Source organism: Canis lupus, chromosome 5, assembly GCF_048164855.1.
Source record: "Canis lupus baileyi chromosome 5, mCanLup2.hap1, whole genome shotgun sequence".
Lineage (NCBI taxonomy): Eukaryota > Metazoa > Chordata > Mammalia > Carnivora > Canidae > Canis > Canis lupus.
This window is the reverse complement of record NC_132842.1, coordinates 38447659-38464107: the sequence shown is the minus strand read 5'-3', so window position 1 is coordinate 38464107 and position 16449 is coordinate 38447659. Positions and strand designations below refer to the sequence as shown.

General features: G+C 40.6%; 1 protein-coding gene across 17 annotated transcripts in view; it reads right to left on the bottom strand.

Moving 5' to 3' along the window:
* The window catches only part of ARHGAP26 (Rho GTPase activating protein 26), a 418456-nt gene that overhangs the window by 260563 nt on the left and 141444 nt on the right, over nt 1–16449 (bottom strand). The window lies entirely within an intron of this gene.

Below are 16449 nucleotides of genomic sequence, written 5' to 3'. Positions count from 1 at the left end.
TTGAGGTCTTATTCTTCTATTCTCCTATTCTCCAAACAGAGAACTTTACTCACAGTAGGAATACAATTCATATTCATTAAAGTGAACAGAATTACTGGTTTCAAGATTAAAAAGAGGGGGAACAACCAAGTGAAGGGACCCTGGTCTCCTAATCTCTAATCCAAGGCTTCTAAATTCCTTTTGACATGAAAATGTTTTATGAAGGTAACTGGCTTTGTAATTAAATTAAATGTATATAGTTTTTTAAGTGAATATTTGTCATGTCAGGTATTAAGTTCTTTACATGCATTACCTCTTTTCACTCTTATTGAAATCTGCTTGCTCTTTCAAACTGAGCACAAACCCTCCAGAAAGCTCATATACAAAATCAAATGGTGTTTGTTGAGTTCCCCTTACAGATGGCACTCCATAAGAACAGACTTGCACCAATGAAAATATCTTTGGGAGACAGGGCTAAAAGCCCTCTGTGCTCATTAAAGCAGGAGTTTTTAGGGTCCACAGATGGGTCCCAGAGAGCCAATAAACCATAGTTCCATCTTCAAATGTATATATATTTTTCTGTATTAACAGTCTCACCCATTATCAAAAAAGACTGCAACCCTCAAAAAGTGAAGAACTACTTCTCACTTTAAAGATGAACTACCCTCATCTTTAAAGTTTGAGAAAGCCTAAAAGGAAGAGGCCTGCCCACTGAGCAAGAATTAAGTCCTATTACTGTCTGAGTCTATGGTATGGTTAATGATCCCAGATCAATACGGTAATGAAACACATATGGGCCTGGCCATACTTGTAGCAGCACAAGTCTATTCATTCTAACCCATATAATCACTGGTCCTGACTTATTTCCACAGTTCCAGTGAATATGCCAGATCTATTTATGTTGAGTATATTTTAAATATTACAGTTGCTTCTTTTCATTGATTATCCCTCAACACCACCCAGGAAAAACATTTCCAAAGATGTAAGCATAAAGGGGTTGGGGATTTGAGGGGCACTAGGGTATGGTGTGAGTGTGTGTGCACACGTTCCCCGTGTGCAGGTAGAAGTAGACAACAGTGGTGGTAGGTGGGTGTGCGGGTGGATGTAAAGGTGTTGAGCATGAGAACAGTAATTTCCCAGAGGCAGTCTGTCCTGTGAAGGCCATCCTGAGTAGTAGCACACTAACACAAAGAGAACTCAGAAAATACAGTAAGCCCTTTATTCCACCAGCCCCTGCCAGGACCCTCGCCCTCCTCTTCTCAGAAATTTTCATTCTCAGACTCAAATGCCCACTTCCCACCATGAGCCCATTTAGTATGTCAGAATGAATGTCTGCAGACTACTGGCAGCTATGGCTCCATAGAGCTGATCCTTGGCTTGCAGTTGTGGAGGACTGCTTCTACCGTTCCACCTCAAGCGCAATGCTTTAACAGCATATAGAAAAAAAAAGTCTACAAAGCTGCAGTCTACCACAGAATTCTCGAGGTGCTGGACCTGAACTTTTGAATGTTGCTCAAAGTGCTGTGCCTGGACCACCAGCTTCAGAATTGGGCATTCCCTTAAAACGGAGATTCTCAACCTGAAACCACCTTAATGAATCTGAAGTTCTGGGCTAGGTCTGGGAATTTGGGTTTTCACCAACTCCACAGGTGATCCTGTGCACAGTTAGGTCTGAGGCTCACTGCCCTGGCTGGCCACAGGCCCCCACCCTTTCCTTCCTGTCCCCCAACACTTAAGAGCAAAGACACCCTCCAGTATACACTACGGTCAAGCAGCCAACAAGTCTCCAGTTCATTTCCTGCTAGGTGCTCACCAGCAAACAGTGAGACCACAATAGTTGCCTAGCATACCAAGATTTCAGGGACCTTGCAGATGTCACATCAACTTCATGGCACACAGTGTGATATTTCCACCCAGAGCCACAAAGAGGAAGTTCAGACAAACTCAGAGGCCACTTGGCCCTAGTAACCAGGAAAGTCAACAGGATTTGTTTTCATTTCAAGAAAAAATATCAAAATGTAAGTTCTTTTCCACATGTGGTTTTGTTCCCCTTTTTTGTGGGAGTGGGTAGTACAGAACTGAATAAGATGGATTTAATATTTAGTTCTAATCCTATCTCCCAAGTTCAGGTAATTTTCTCTCAGTATGACCTCTGGATCACAGTACTATCCTTTCTAGGCATCTAGAAAACACTCTGTTGGCTCCAAGTTTCTTCTCCTTCATTACAATTTAAACTATAATTACATAAATCTCTTATGTGTGTTAATTTCCAAGAACCAAGGTGAAAGGGTCAGCTTTATTTTGGAATCAAGCAATAAGTCTCTTTCCATATTCCCCCTTTGTTCCTACTAGCCACCATTCCTCTAAACAAAATAAAATGGGCAAAACTCTCTATGATCCTGTACTTTCTATGTCAGTCCCTGTAAGATAGGACACATTTCTAAGGGCACCAGCTTATTAGTTCATACTTTAAATGCATCTGGCTTTTCACAACAAAAATGGAGAAGGGGAAAGGGAAAGAGAACTCCAGAGGCAGGTGTTCAGTGAGCAAGGGAAAATATAAAACAATGAAAGAAAACTGAAGTAAATGAGCTCTTTCTAGTTCTACAAAGAATTATGAAACTATCAAAACCAGAATGGAATTAAAACTATAATAATAATAACTTAGGAGGATGTGTCAGGTGCTGTGCTAAGCACTATACATAAATTAACTCATTTAATCTAGACAACTACATCATGTGCTAAGTATGCTCTCATTACCCCACTGAGCAGATGAAAAAACAAAAGGTCAAATAGGTTAAAGACCTTGTCCACAGTCTCAAGAGCCAGGATCTCAACCCAGCAGTCTATTGCTTCACCCTTGGACACAAGACCACAGCAAATGTAAAGTTGCCCTAGCCCAAAAAGAGCAGATATTGACCACTCAAGTCCTCCACCATCAAAAAGAACTAGACCCTCCTCTAAGCACCACAGTGAGTTGGCAGTATGGTCTACTAGTTTAAAGATGATTGGGACGCCTGGATGGTTCAGTCAGTTAACTGTCTGCCTTCCACTCAGGTCATGATCCCAGGATTCTGGAATAGAGCCCCACATCAGGCCCCCTCATATAATAATGAAAAACACAATCGAGACACAAAGACTACTAACAGTATGATTCCATTGATATGATGTTCAAACTCTAGTCAACGTCATTTATAGTGACAGAATTCAGAACAGTGATTTCATCTTGGGGAAAAGGTATGACAATGACCAGAAGGAAGCCTTCTCAGGTAACAGCAATGTTCTTTCTATAACCTGATCAGGGTGGTTACACAGGTAGGGGTTGGGGGGTTGTCATAAAGATATGGACTTAAGATTTGTGCATCTTACTGGGATTACACCTCAACTTTTTAATAAAGTCTTTTAAATACTGAAGAGAAGGACACCTGCATGGCTCAGTTGGTTAAGCGTCTGCTTTTGGCTCAGGTCATGATCCCGGAGTCCAGGGATCAAACTCCGCATCAGGCTCCCTGCTCAGTGGAGAGACTACTGTTTCTCCCTCCCTCTACTCTTATACTCTCGTACCCACCAGCCCTTTCTTTCTTTCTCTCTCTCTCTCTCTCTCTCTCGCGCGCTCTCTCTCTCTCCCCACCTCTCTAATAAATAAAATCTTTAAATACATATATACATACATACAAAGTGAAGAGACAGGCCTTGTCATCAATAATTTAGGCTCACTAGTTATCCTGATTCTGGTGCTTTGCTGCTGCATAAATGCCTAGAGGACAAGTAACTGAACTACTCCATGTTATCCTTTACACTGCAGATTTAAACAGTACCTACTTCAAGGAGTCATTGTGAAGGTTAAATGAGATGCTCATAAAGTTTTTCAAAGTGTCAGACACACTGTAAATGTTCCAAAAACTAGTTATCACTGGGGCCAATGGAGGTGGCACGTGGAGGGGAAAAAATGGCAAGTATGCAGTAGGATGAAAATTATGGAGGGAGAAGGCCAGGTGTATATAGTTTAAAAAAGAAAAGAAAGCAGCCACAGGTGCTTCTGATACACATGACCCCACCCCCAGAACAATCATAGACAGCACTGAAAATCACACCTCTACCACAAAAGGAGTCAAGCCAGGGGCTGCAGTGACACACAGGCTCTGACATCATGACCATTTCCTTTTTCCTCCTGAGTAAAGCATCAAAGTGGCCTACTTCCCCCTTTTGGAATTAAAGTCAGATAAATCGATAAGGACAAAGAAGGGGTCTTTAGCAAATTCTAGAAAATCTGTGAAGGAGCCCCCTCTGCCCACTAGTTGGGAAAAGTGACAAAGGACTTGCAATCCTTTTTGGAGCTCAAGCCCAAGATACAACGTATAAGATATGGCACATCATTTTGACTCTGAATAAACCCTTGGTTAGTGCTGTATCTTTACCAGCTTAAGAACTGTGAACAGTATCTGCAATTTTCTCTAAGCTGGCACTCCACCTCTCACACAACAGGGGAAGAGATGCAGACCATTACTCATCTGTCACAGGGCAAACCGCGCCCCAGCACCATAGCGCCTTCAACGCTGGCCTCCAGAAAGAGCCCATGGAAAACAGTACACTCTTCACTGCCACATCCAGGAGCTGGGACCACTGATGTCAGCTCACAGCCTCCTCAGCAGCAGACAGCAAGCAGAATCACAATCAGGCCTGACTCCAGGGCCATTCGACAGCTTTCCTGCTCTAATCTTATTCCTGAATCTGAGTCAACAATAGTGATCTCAGTGGCTTGGCAACTCCACCACTTCCTACTGGACAAGGAAATGCTGTTCCTAACTCCACCCCACTGAAACAAACACACTCAGAATCTAACAGTACTATTCTTTCTAAATCAACCTCCAAAGATCTAGAGGTTACTCATTCATAAGACTCTAAGTCTTCTGTTGGCAAAAGTTCGTCCCCCAGCTCCCAACCACACTACAGCACATGAAAGGGGCAAGTTCAGAATAAAAGAAGGACTATGGCACCTGCAGAAACACACATTCCCACAGCCTGCATGTGAATCCTATATGCTTATATAGGAAGACAGGGAATGGTGAAGGCTTGGAGAACAGGCTGCCATCCACCACTGAAAAGAGCTGCACAAGTGCCAGGGATAAGAAGTGGTCCTTTGCTTCTAAAATGCTACTGGGAAAACAGGTTCCCAACCATTATTAGGGTTCAAGGTTCAGGACATCTTCATTTACACAGAGATATGGCCAAAATCATTCCAAATAATCTTAGAGAATGACATTTCTTTCTTGTCTATGAGATTACAGACTGAAACATCTACAGAGAACAGCAAGTAAGCAAAATGAGTGAAATTGAATAAAAAAAGTATTTATTGCCTCAAGGAAAATAGGCTCAGTCTCACTTTCCTTATAACATGTAGCCCTTTATATTTTCTTTTGCACATTTACTTTCTGATAGTCACAGGAACAAGAGTATTTCTGCTCTATGGGAAAAACAACAGTGCAAGTGCAAGGCAAAGTGGAAGCTGTCACCTGTCATCATAGTGAAACAATAGGGCATGGTGGGGACTGCAGCAAAGTGGAAAATACATACATGCCCCGCGGAGAGGGAGTGGCACACAGGGAGGGGGATCAACATTGCCAGATTTTTCCAACTTCAACATGCTGGTTCAAACATTACTCAAGCCAAACCAAACAGGTCTGTGGACCGCCAGTTTGCAACTTCTAGTGTTTGTGTCTGTCCTCCTCTGCCTCTCTACCTGAACTCCATCCTAAGTTATCATGGCATATGATAAAGTCATCTGATACACCAGAAGAGTGGTGTGTGTCTGTATTCTTGATTCATCTCACATTAAAATTCAGCAGAGCATCTCTAGCTCTTAAAAACAAGAGGAACATAGGCTACTTCCCCTTTCCCCCCCAATACTCAGGACCCTCTGTCATCACTGGAGGGCAACATTAATCTACTTGGAGATAAAATTTTAACAATATGCACAGCTATACATATGCTGAGATAATGACCCCCTGAAGAAGCTCCTTGTGCATTACAGATCCTTCTTCATGAAAAGATCATGCCATTGTAACCTGAATTATGCAAAAACACAGAGAAACCTGAGAGAGAAACCAGAAGCTACAAACTAGGGACCTATTAACTGTGGCTAATATTTACTGAATAATTTACTATGTGCCAAGCACTGTGCTGAGGACTTTACCTGCATTATTACTTATTCTTCAAAATAACTTTACAAAGTAGGTATTATTATACCTCTTTAAAAGTCTTGTAAAATGTAAGTGGCAACACCTCAACTTAAAGCCAGTCTGCTGACTCTGTAGAAAGCCCATACATAACCACAATACTGTACTGCCCCCATGTGCATGCAGTGTATGTGCCCTGGGATCCATAGTGACCAGCTCCCTCTGCCTTAAAGGGAGGGAAGGAAAGAGGGGAAACACAGCTTTTGTGTACCCTCCTGCTCTCTCTCTCCCTCCTTCCCCTCCCCCCCGCCCTACACCTTAAGTTTTCAGAAGCTGATTTCTCATCAATTTAGAAAGGATCTGATCCTTATTATGACTGAATGTAGCACTAACCTCTTGAGAGGAAAGGTCCTAAAATAATGAATACCATGGTAGTAATAAGACTCTCAATAGTAAATATTGCCAATTGTATCAAATAATTTCCTATATTTTCTTTTAAAGGAGAGTGCAGTCATAAAACATCAGGAAGCCCAGATAAAGCAATCTTTGGCACATTAAGCTGCATGATCCTAAAGGAAACATATACTTTTTACCTATAATGTGCCAGCCATGATGCTAGGTATCTCCTAGCATAGAAGAAAGCAAATTTTAACAGAGAAGCAGCAGCAACAACAGGAGACAGCATTATTAATTGCCACAATGAGTAAGACTCAGGGAGAACAAAAATACATGTTACTACCATTGATAAAAAATTGAAAAAAAATTGTCTAATTCAAGAAATTTATTAGTTCATTTATTAATTTTTCATTTTTACTATCTAGCTCATAGTGAATAGAAATGTAAGTAAGTGGAATTTACTGATTGAGTTGTTTCCTCTTTTCATATTTATTTAACAGCAACATTTTGGTTTAGATTTTTTAAAAAAAACTCATTTTACACTTAGAAGTTGCCTCATAAACTGGCATTCTCCATTAGCAAAACACCAAATTTCAGTATGCAGATTGAAGAGTATAAGTAAGGTTGCCCCAGTCTTCCTTTGTAAAATCCATGAACCACCCCATCTCATTCTTACTTAAACCAGAGTCAACAGTAAACAGGCTCTCAATTTACAAAAAAAGAAGAGGGAAAGGACTACTTGTCAATGACAAGTTCAAACTGCATGAATATTTAAGATTCCAAGAACTTCTCAACTCACTTATTTTATCTAACAGCCAAGAAGTAATCCAGAAAGCACAATACTTCCCCGCTGCCCCCGCCACCCCGTTTACCCCCACCCAAGTATGGAAGTTAGAGCAGAACACCCTCTGAGGAAGGAAAAGCCATTTCCTGTCTGAAATGTCAGTGGTACTGAGACTAGCATTCTAATCCAACCACCAGGAAGGCAAATTCAAATATTATTTCAAGCCAGGGGTGAGAAGGGGAGGGGAGGGGAAGAGAAGTCTGGAACCAGGAAAAATAGATTCATCTGTTGCAAAAGATAAAGGCGCCCTGCACCAAGAAGGAAAAGCAGATCTGCCTGGTGCTCAGCATACATCGGACAGCCAAAATCACACATCAGTTTTCTTCACCATCTTGAAATAAGCCATCCCTGAAGTGAAGAGCCTGACACTTTTCATTTATAAAGCAAGGTAAAATGTAATGTTTACAGAGGCTTGATTAACTGAGCATGCTTGCTTTTGTAGGGAAGGGGTACAAAATGATCCATCACAAAAGGGTGAGAGGAAGGAATGAATCATTCCATACCTTTTCTTTAAGGAGTGATTTGCATAATTTCTTCTATAAGCACAAACACACAACCCCCACTGACTCCTAATTGTGGATATATAAAGGACAGCTAATTTTCAATAGAACTTTTTTAATAGTTACTAATAAATATACAAAACTGCCATCTAGAGGTTGAGCACTGCAGCAAGTCTGTTACATAATGCGATCTTTTTTGGAAAATACATACCATCCTACACTTACACAACCTCACCAAGATATACAAACAAGTGCATACACACACAACACATACCAAGTTAGGAGCAACAGAATTATTTTACCTTATTACAGTTCCCTTTTGAGACAATAAATGATGAAGAAAGGCATACAACTTTTTATCTTCTATAGGAAATATATCCAAATAACGTTACCACATATATAATTTGAAAACTGAAATCTTCCCCCAGCAGCCCCTTTGCACATATATATTTAATGCACCTATATTCACTCCTAGTTTATAGATGACTTGAAACCTCATTCCACTAGAGGAAAATGAGTATCATTCAAAATGAGTGGGGGGGAGGGGTAGAGAACAGGCTCAAAAGAAACATTCACCCAAGGTTAGGTTCAACATGAGAACAATGAATTCCCAGGTATTGGGTAAAGAAAAAAAATTTTAAAGCACAACTTTCTCCAACACAGGACTGCATGAGGAAGGAGTATTATTATCATATTCCATCTTCAAAACAATCCTGTAAAGGAGGTATGATTAGCCTCATCTTATCCATGTGGCTAATGCTCTTGCCCAGAGTCATACAGCTAGTAAGGGGCAGGTCCCAAACTGAATCTCAAGGCTGCTAGCATCTTTTACCGGCACTGCACAGCCTCCATAAAAACATCCTTGAAATAAGTGTGGAAGCTAATTGGAGGGTTTCGGAGAGTTTTTCAGATCTTCCACAAATCTTCCAAGTCTCCACTATTCTTATTTTAACCAAGCTTTCATTTTCCTGGAATTTTTTTCACGTTACCTATACTGAAATGCAGATTACATGAGTACCTGCTCAAGTTTTATTTTAAATAGTAACTAACATGATTAAGTTCCTGGAGCATCTTACAAAATAGTTTAGCAAAGTCCCAAAGGAAAGAACAAAATAATCTAACTAAGAAATTACACTTCCTTAAGCAACAAAATAAACAAACATATGCACACAGTACTGTATTAAAAACTGTAAGACGTGATTGTGCCTCTGGAAAGCATATTATCTGACACACAAATTTAGAGTTGAACAGTGGTATATACAACATAGCTAATTAAACAACCAGCCAACCACTACCAGGAAAAGCTCATACATAGTGCAAAGGCACAGTACATACAGTAGGATGACCCTAGAGTAGATAGTGGGTATGGCACATCAGGTCGGTGCTGGTCAGAAAAAGAAAAGGTGTCTGTCTTTACCTATTCGTGGGAAACTTGCACTAGGACTTCAGGTTGAATTTGAAAGCAAAATCAGATGGCAACTTTTAAGAAGGAAAGTCCGATAGATTCAAAGTGCTTTATTAAACTTTCTACTTCCACTGCTGGTAAAATCTGTGGCAGGTAGTTAGTTACGCTTCATAAATGATGGAGGGAGGGAGGCAGGGAATGAGAGAAGGAATAGATTCATGGTATTCTGGTCATGCCATCAATCTCTCTAAAAACAGCAGGATTAAGTCCCTGGGTTTGTTATATTCGTCCTACAGCTTTCTGGTCCTCCAAGTTTGCTCAAACACTCAACGTCCTGGTTTATACCTTTAGTTGCATAAATCTGTATGTGTATGCATTTCTATAGTCAAAAGTAAACTCCACGAAGGTAAGGACTATGCTTGTCCTGGCCCCCATGCCAATATTGGGAATCAGCCATTTAGTACTCCACATAACGTCTTCAAATGTAAGGACTTCTGCTGGAATTAATCCTGGAAAAAATACAGCACTCTAATTGTTTCCTTTCCCTAAATATAAACACCACCACTCAAGAGACTACATTGATTCAGTGCATCAAAACGAAGCCTTTTGTTTCTATTATTTTCCATATGGTTTAGTGGCTCCTCCTGGAAAACATATGGGAGAAAATATCCATGTGTTACATCTGTGAGAAATTTCTTTAAACAAATCCAGAGATGCTGGGAGAAGATTGCCACCATGATCCTTGAGCTTGAACAAATATTTTCTCTATTCTTATTCATGAATTTCCATAAGATGCTGCATGGTGGAGTTAATTATTCAGTGACTGAAGGGAAGCACCAATTGGCAAGTATTAGTAACTCACATACCACTACCACTAACAGCTACTTTTAGATGGGAGTCCCATTCCTACCCATGAATTTTACATTGAACTCCTTCAAAAAGAGGTGACATAATTTTAGGGAAAAAAATGATAAATCCAGTCTTTATTCAGTTCAGCAATATAAAATATAAACCTTCAAATGCTCGGTGCTACGGCAAGGTAATATAAAAACACAAAAGAATGCTTCTTTATTAAGAAGAAAGAATGATATATATTTTTTTAAGCTAAAGAAAGCTTAGGCTACCATCAAAAGTATCCAGAATAAGGAAGATAATTTATGTCAATATGTTGTTTGTACAGTGGGGCCTTTTGCCAGTGGGATTATTCAACAAGTGTGTGCCGGCCCATCCATCTAATAGGCTGTTAGGGGGACATCTGGGTAGCTGAGTGGTTGAGCATCTGCCTTTGGCTCAGGTCATGATCCTGGGGTCCTGGGATTCAGTCCCACATCAGGCTCCCTGCAGGGAGCCTGTTTCTCCCTCTGCCTATGTCTCTGCCCCTCTCTCTGTGACTCTCATGAATAAATAAAATATTTTAAAAAATAAAATTAAATAAATAAGTAAGGAGGTCAGGGGTATTGCTGTTGCTTGAGTGACAGAGGTACTCCCTATTCAATGCAGAGTTCCTTTGCTAGGACTGCTTGTAACAAAGTACCACAAACTGGGTGACAGCAATAGCAGAAATTTAGCATCTCACAAGTCTAGAGGCTGTTAAATTTGAGAGCAAGTACTTAGCAGGGGAGGTTCCTTCTGGGGTGTGTGAAGGAGAATCCTTTCCATGCCTCAGTCATAGCTTCTGGCGATTTACTAGCCACCTCTGGCACTCCGTGGCTTGAAGATGCATCACCCCCTTCTCCGCCTTCGCATTCACATGGTATTCTCCCTGTGTATATAATCTGTCTTGGTATCCAAATTACCCCCTTTTATAGGGACATCAATCAGTCTTACCGGATTATGGGCCCACCCTAATGACTTCACTTTCTCGAAGACCTCTGTAAAGACCCTAATTACCTCCCTTTCAACTTGATGACCTCTGTAAAGGCACTGTTTCCAAATAATTTTGATTTTTAGATACTGGGGATTAGTCAACATATGAATCGAGGGATACACAATTTAACTCACAATAAACCTCTTCTAAGAAAGAAAATACTCCTCTTTGTATCATATTGTGGCAACATCCTACAGCAACTCCAAGTCCTACACACTTACTTAAAGCCCTAAAATAGTCTTAATGCTAGAGTCCTGAAACTGAATTTAAAAACAAAAGCAGAAGGGAAATTCAAAGCAGTATCGCAATGATTTAATGGACATGATATCTTGACCTACACAACTTTTTACTTTGGAACTGAACAAAGACACAAAAGTTTCTACTAATATAAACTTGTCAGTGTTGGTAACAATAAAACCCTTTTGAAGGAAAGACAAAGACATGAAAACAACAGGCTGTAACATACTTACTCACAACTGTCCCAGAGTCTTTAACAAATTCTCAGGTTTGAACCACTCCCCACCCCCACCCCACCCCCACAAACCAGTTCTGAGAAAAGGAATCAAAGGCATGCAGGCACTAGAGAATACCGACAGATAAGATGTGATTATGTGGAACTAAGTAATTATGTGAAGTTACCATAGAAGGGTGTAAGATCCTGAAACTATAGGCCTAGTTGAAATATCAAAGGAAAAACAATTAGATACAAGAATTAAAAGTAACTTTCTGAAATGTATTCAGTTTACAGAGAACCTCTGACACAAGGTTCAAGAACTATAGATCTGAATCCCAAACCTCTGAATTAACAGTTATTTTGATTTCCAGCTTGTTCAGGGGTCAAAGAGTCACAACACTTCTTCCTGTAGGATATGAATATCGGAGATTAATCCTGATTAATCATCAGGATTTCAGGAGGAACAAAGTAACAGCAATGCATTGTGATACAATGAAATCAACTGATAAATGGCACTGTTGCTTTTATTCCTTACTCATGCTAACCTCCCCAAATAGAACTGTCACCTTAAAAATAAAAGGTGTAAGAGGTGTACCAAAAAACAAAAACACACAAAACATACCATTCATCGAACACCTGTGTGTGATGTACCTGGCACCTATCTGCACTGCCTCTTTGAACTGTTAGCCATGTGAGGATTTTCTGAAGGTCATAAAGTAGTAAATATAAGAACAGAAGCTAGTTTGCAGCTTCAGTTCATCCATTTGTTTATGATGCCACGTGCAAGTAATTATGGTGAGAAAGCACTTCACAGATTTCACATCCAGCAAGTTGAACACTCAGTGGTATCTCTGAAACCCAAGTTCTGACAGCCCCGGGGCTTCTCACTGGAAACATTTCTAACGTATCCTCAGTTCTGAGGCAGCAAAGTGCCCTGCAGTATGCACCCACACACCTCAGTTCAAATCCTTCCTAAGCCTGGGGGAAGACTCACACCTCTGAACTACAGATTCATCATCAGAAATGTGAATTAAGTGAAGCACAATCCTCCTTGGAGTGTAGGGAGAATAACCTGAGACATATATGAAAAGCATTCAGCTTCTAGAAAGTGTTCTCTTACTTCTGGTTCCCTTCCATCTTTAACTTAAAAAGCGAGTTTTATGATAGTGGCTGCTGTTGCCTTCTTCCTGGTCATCTTATCAGAGGCTGGAAATGACGTTTTCTACTAGCCGTAGTCGTCTCCTCCGTATTGGTAAGAATTAAGCTCCTTCATAAAGAAGGCTCGGTTTTCTGGATTTTTGTTCTGTTTTACTCTTGTTCCTTGTTACAATGTTTTTCATAAGGAAACATCTCTTATACACTCTGAAAAATCTGTATTGTAATAGGTATGGTGTTTAATGTACCAATTATAAATGAGAATAAAAGACAAATGAAGAGCTTGTTCTCAAAGTGTATTTCAAAGTTTCTTTCCAAGAGAGTCAGACTTTGTAGGTCTGGGGCAGGGGCCAAGAGGCTGTAGTTCTAACAAGCACCCCTGTGGATGCTGAGTGCAGGTGGTTCTCAACACACAGTAAGACATGGTGATGTCATCAACTCAAAAATACTGACCTGCTAGAGTATCACTTCCTAAAGGCTATAGCCTCTGTTAAAAAATAACATAAACTATCAGCACTGAGTCTAAAAGATAGAAGTATTCAACCCTAAATATATTCTACGTCAAAAAATACTACTTTAGCATGTATCTATACCTTAATAGAGTAAAACATTAATAGCCACTACATAAACATCTATAAATATAACCAGTCCCTCTTTTACTTCCTGATTTCCTAGGTGCTAAACTTGTATTTTGTCCCTCTTCCTCTCAAGCCATTCAGGTACACCTGAGAAATCTGTGGAAGGCACAGGTTGGAAAGGCAGCAGGAATCACATCCTTGCTAAAACACACTGGGGAAAAACCAAGGTGTAGGAATCTTCCAGAGGACAGGACTCCGGGCAGAGTTCCCAGGAATGTTGCCAATGAACCCATGGAAATGCTTTTCCTTCTCTCCTTAGTCCCTTCCTGTATGGCTAAGAATAATGCAGAAAGACATGGAGTCAAAACAGGAGACAGAGAAGGAAAAATGCTGCCCAACTGTAACCTAATCTTTGAGATCAAAGATAATGACCTACATAGAAAACAGAGAAGTATTTCATACATGTTCTATGTTATTTTAGGTGACAGGTGTGGCCCCAAGAGGAGGCACAGAAGATGCTCAAGCTCAGAAAACAAAATTTCTTATACTTTCAAGTCCTAGAAACAGGGTGCCCGAATGGCATACCTAACAGAGCCATATGGGAAAGAGCCAGCACCCAAGGGGCTTCTTGTTGGCAGAATTGATGGAAGAGTCTGGCTGACAGCTCTTATTGCAGTTTCCAAGAGAAATGCAAAGCAGGGCAGGATCAACAGTTTATTGGCTAGTCTGAATAATTTCAGAAGGCTCTAAACTATAGGAGTGGCCCTCCTGGCTTGGCACCTGGGACCTCAGATGACTAAAGCAGAGGAGTATTGCTTCCTGGGGATTAAGGGCAAACTGGAGGAGGCAGGGCCTGGGTTGCTTAATTTGCATGTCAATGGCATGCTCCAGGCATTGCCCTTTGCTATCTCTTAGAATTATCTAACTCTGAGGGACAGTCTCTCCCCAGCCAGAAGGGTTTTTAAAGTGTCCCAATACCACAATATACAAGAAAATTTTAAATATAAGCAATACAACACAACTAGCTACGCACCTCCTGCTTACTAAGAGGAAATTTGGCAGCCTCTTTCTGAACCCAGACTCAAACCGAAGGGAACCAGAAACAGTTAATTTAAGAGAAATCCACTTCCCAAACCCACTCAGTATGTTCAATGTGACACATGTGCTCTCAGCTTATAATTGGGACATGCAAAGCTTTAAGGGTATAATCAAGGGGAAAGATGGTAGGAAGTATTTGCAAGGTGGAAATGAGACGGAGGCACCTCGCTGAGTTTTAATTGCCTTAAAAAAAAAAACCTCTCGAAAACTTCTGGGAAAACTTCTGAGGAAGAAAACAGGAAACAATTCAGCTATAGAAATCATCTCTGGGCTGGTTTTCAAACTAAGGGACAGCTGCAATATGAGGCACATCCTTTTCCGAATAACCATACAAAGGGACAACAGTCTCTAGAAACCGTCGACAAGCATCAAGCAACTACCTCTGCCTCTAAATTCACACAACTTCTCCACCTCTTTCATGGATGCCAACAATATGAGTTCCCTTAGATTCCATACTGAGAACAGAGACACAGTGCTTAAAGCATCCTGAGTTAGGATTTGTTTAAAATCAAGAATTACCAATTTTGGTGTGAGGCAGACATTTTGCGATTCCCACTACTTCAACCTATATATATCTTCATGTACCCCTTCCCCATTACCCTCTCACATCCCCAAACACGGTGAAGAATTGTGGTACTTTCTTTTCTTTACAAATCATGTTCACTTCTTATCATTTAGAGTCTAACCTTACAAAATCAAGTCTGGTGAACATGCAGTATAGGCTAATTAACCAATAACAGGTTTTATTATTTGCCACCCTGCCAAGCATTTTATGTACATTATCTCCTTGAATCATTACAATTCTAGGAACCAGGTACTATTACCATCTTCATTTTCCAGATAAGGAAATCTAGGCCCTGAGAGATTAAGCAGTTATAGCTGAAAGTCACATGCCTACTAAACAGCAAAGTCCAAATTTAGACCCTGGCTGCCTAACTTGAGAGTCCAAGGTATAATGGCTAACAGCTGAAGAGATGAGGTACTTTCCATGATATGATTAAAGTGAAAAGGGCATGCTCCCTCCACAGGTGCTCTAGCAGTCACAGTATAGGGAGACATCAGGGCACAAGAAGGCATTCCAAACATGCCAACACCCCCAGAAGGCACTCAGTCTCTGCATCTTCTAGAACCAGGAACAAGTGGCCATAGGCCAATGTTCCAAAAAGGGCAGAAGTATTGGCTTCAGAAAATGAGGTGTGTATGTGTGTATGTGTGTGTGTGTGTGAGAGAGAGAGAGAGAGAGAGAGAATAAAGGGAAGAAAGTAAATGACATTCTAGGGAGAATCATGCTAAGATTTAGGAATCTTTAACGCTGGCACTGCTGATCTTGAACAGACAGCACAAATAAGCTTAACACGTGGCTTTCACTCAAGGAATTAACCTGTTGCCAAGTAAAGTGTTTCAAAGAACTGGAATGTTGTCAAACTAGCTTAACACCACAAAATGGTACAGCTTAATGAGGCTCCATAAATATTGAGGACTACAACACCCAGCTTCCTCAGCAAAAAGTGCTTTTACAAGTGGTTTGCTGTTTTTCCAGGGTGCATACACATGGTGCTGAAACGCTACAACCAAAAGCTGTCTTTTTTTAAATGAGTATGACTTGTTCCACCCTTCACTTTCCTAGATTCCTTTTGGACCATTTTTAAATTTAAAAATTTACATTAAAAAAAAGAAAATGTAGGTGATAAATAAATAGAGTAAAAAATCTCAAATAGCTCGTATGATCATGCTTAACAGTTTTCATCAAACGCCTACTCAAGCTCCGGAGATAAAGACACATCACTTCTCTGGAAAAGCCCTAACTTTGTTAAAAGCAAACCAGACCAGAAGCTGAACACTGAACCTACAAGAGTGGAGAAGCTGTACTGACCCGTGCAGACCAGCAGCTGGCCTGAGGTCTATTCCAAACCGAGTGAGTATCTGGAGAAGGGGGGGGGGGGGGGGGGGGGAGTCTAGAGGACAGGAAAGCTCTCACTGAATGAAAAAGGTAAAAA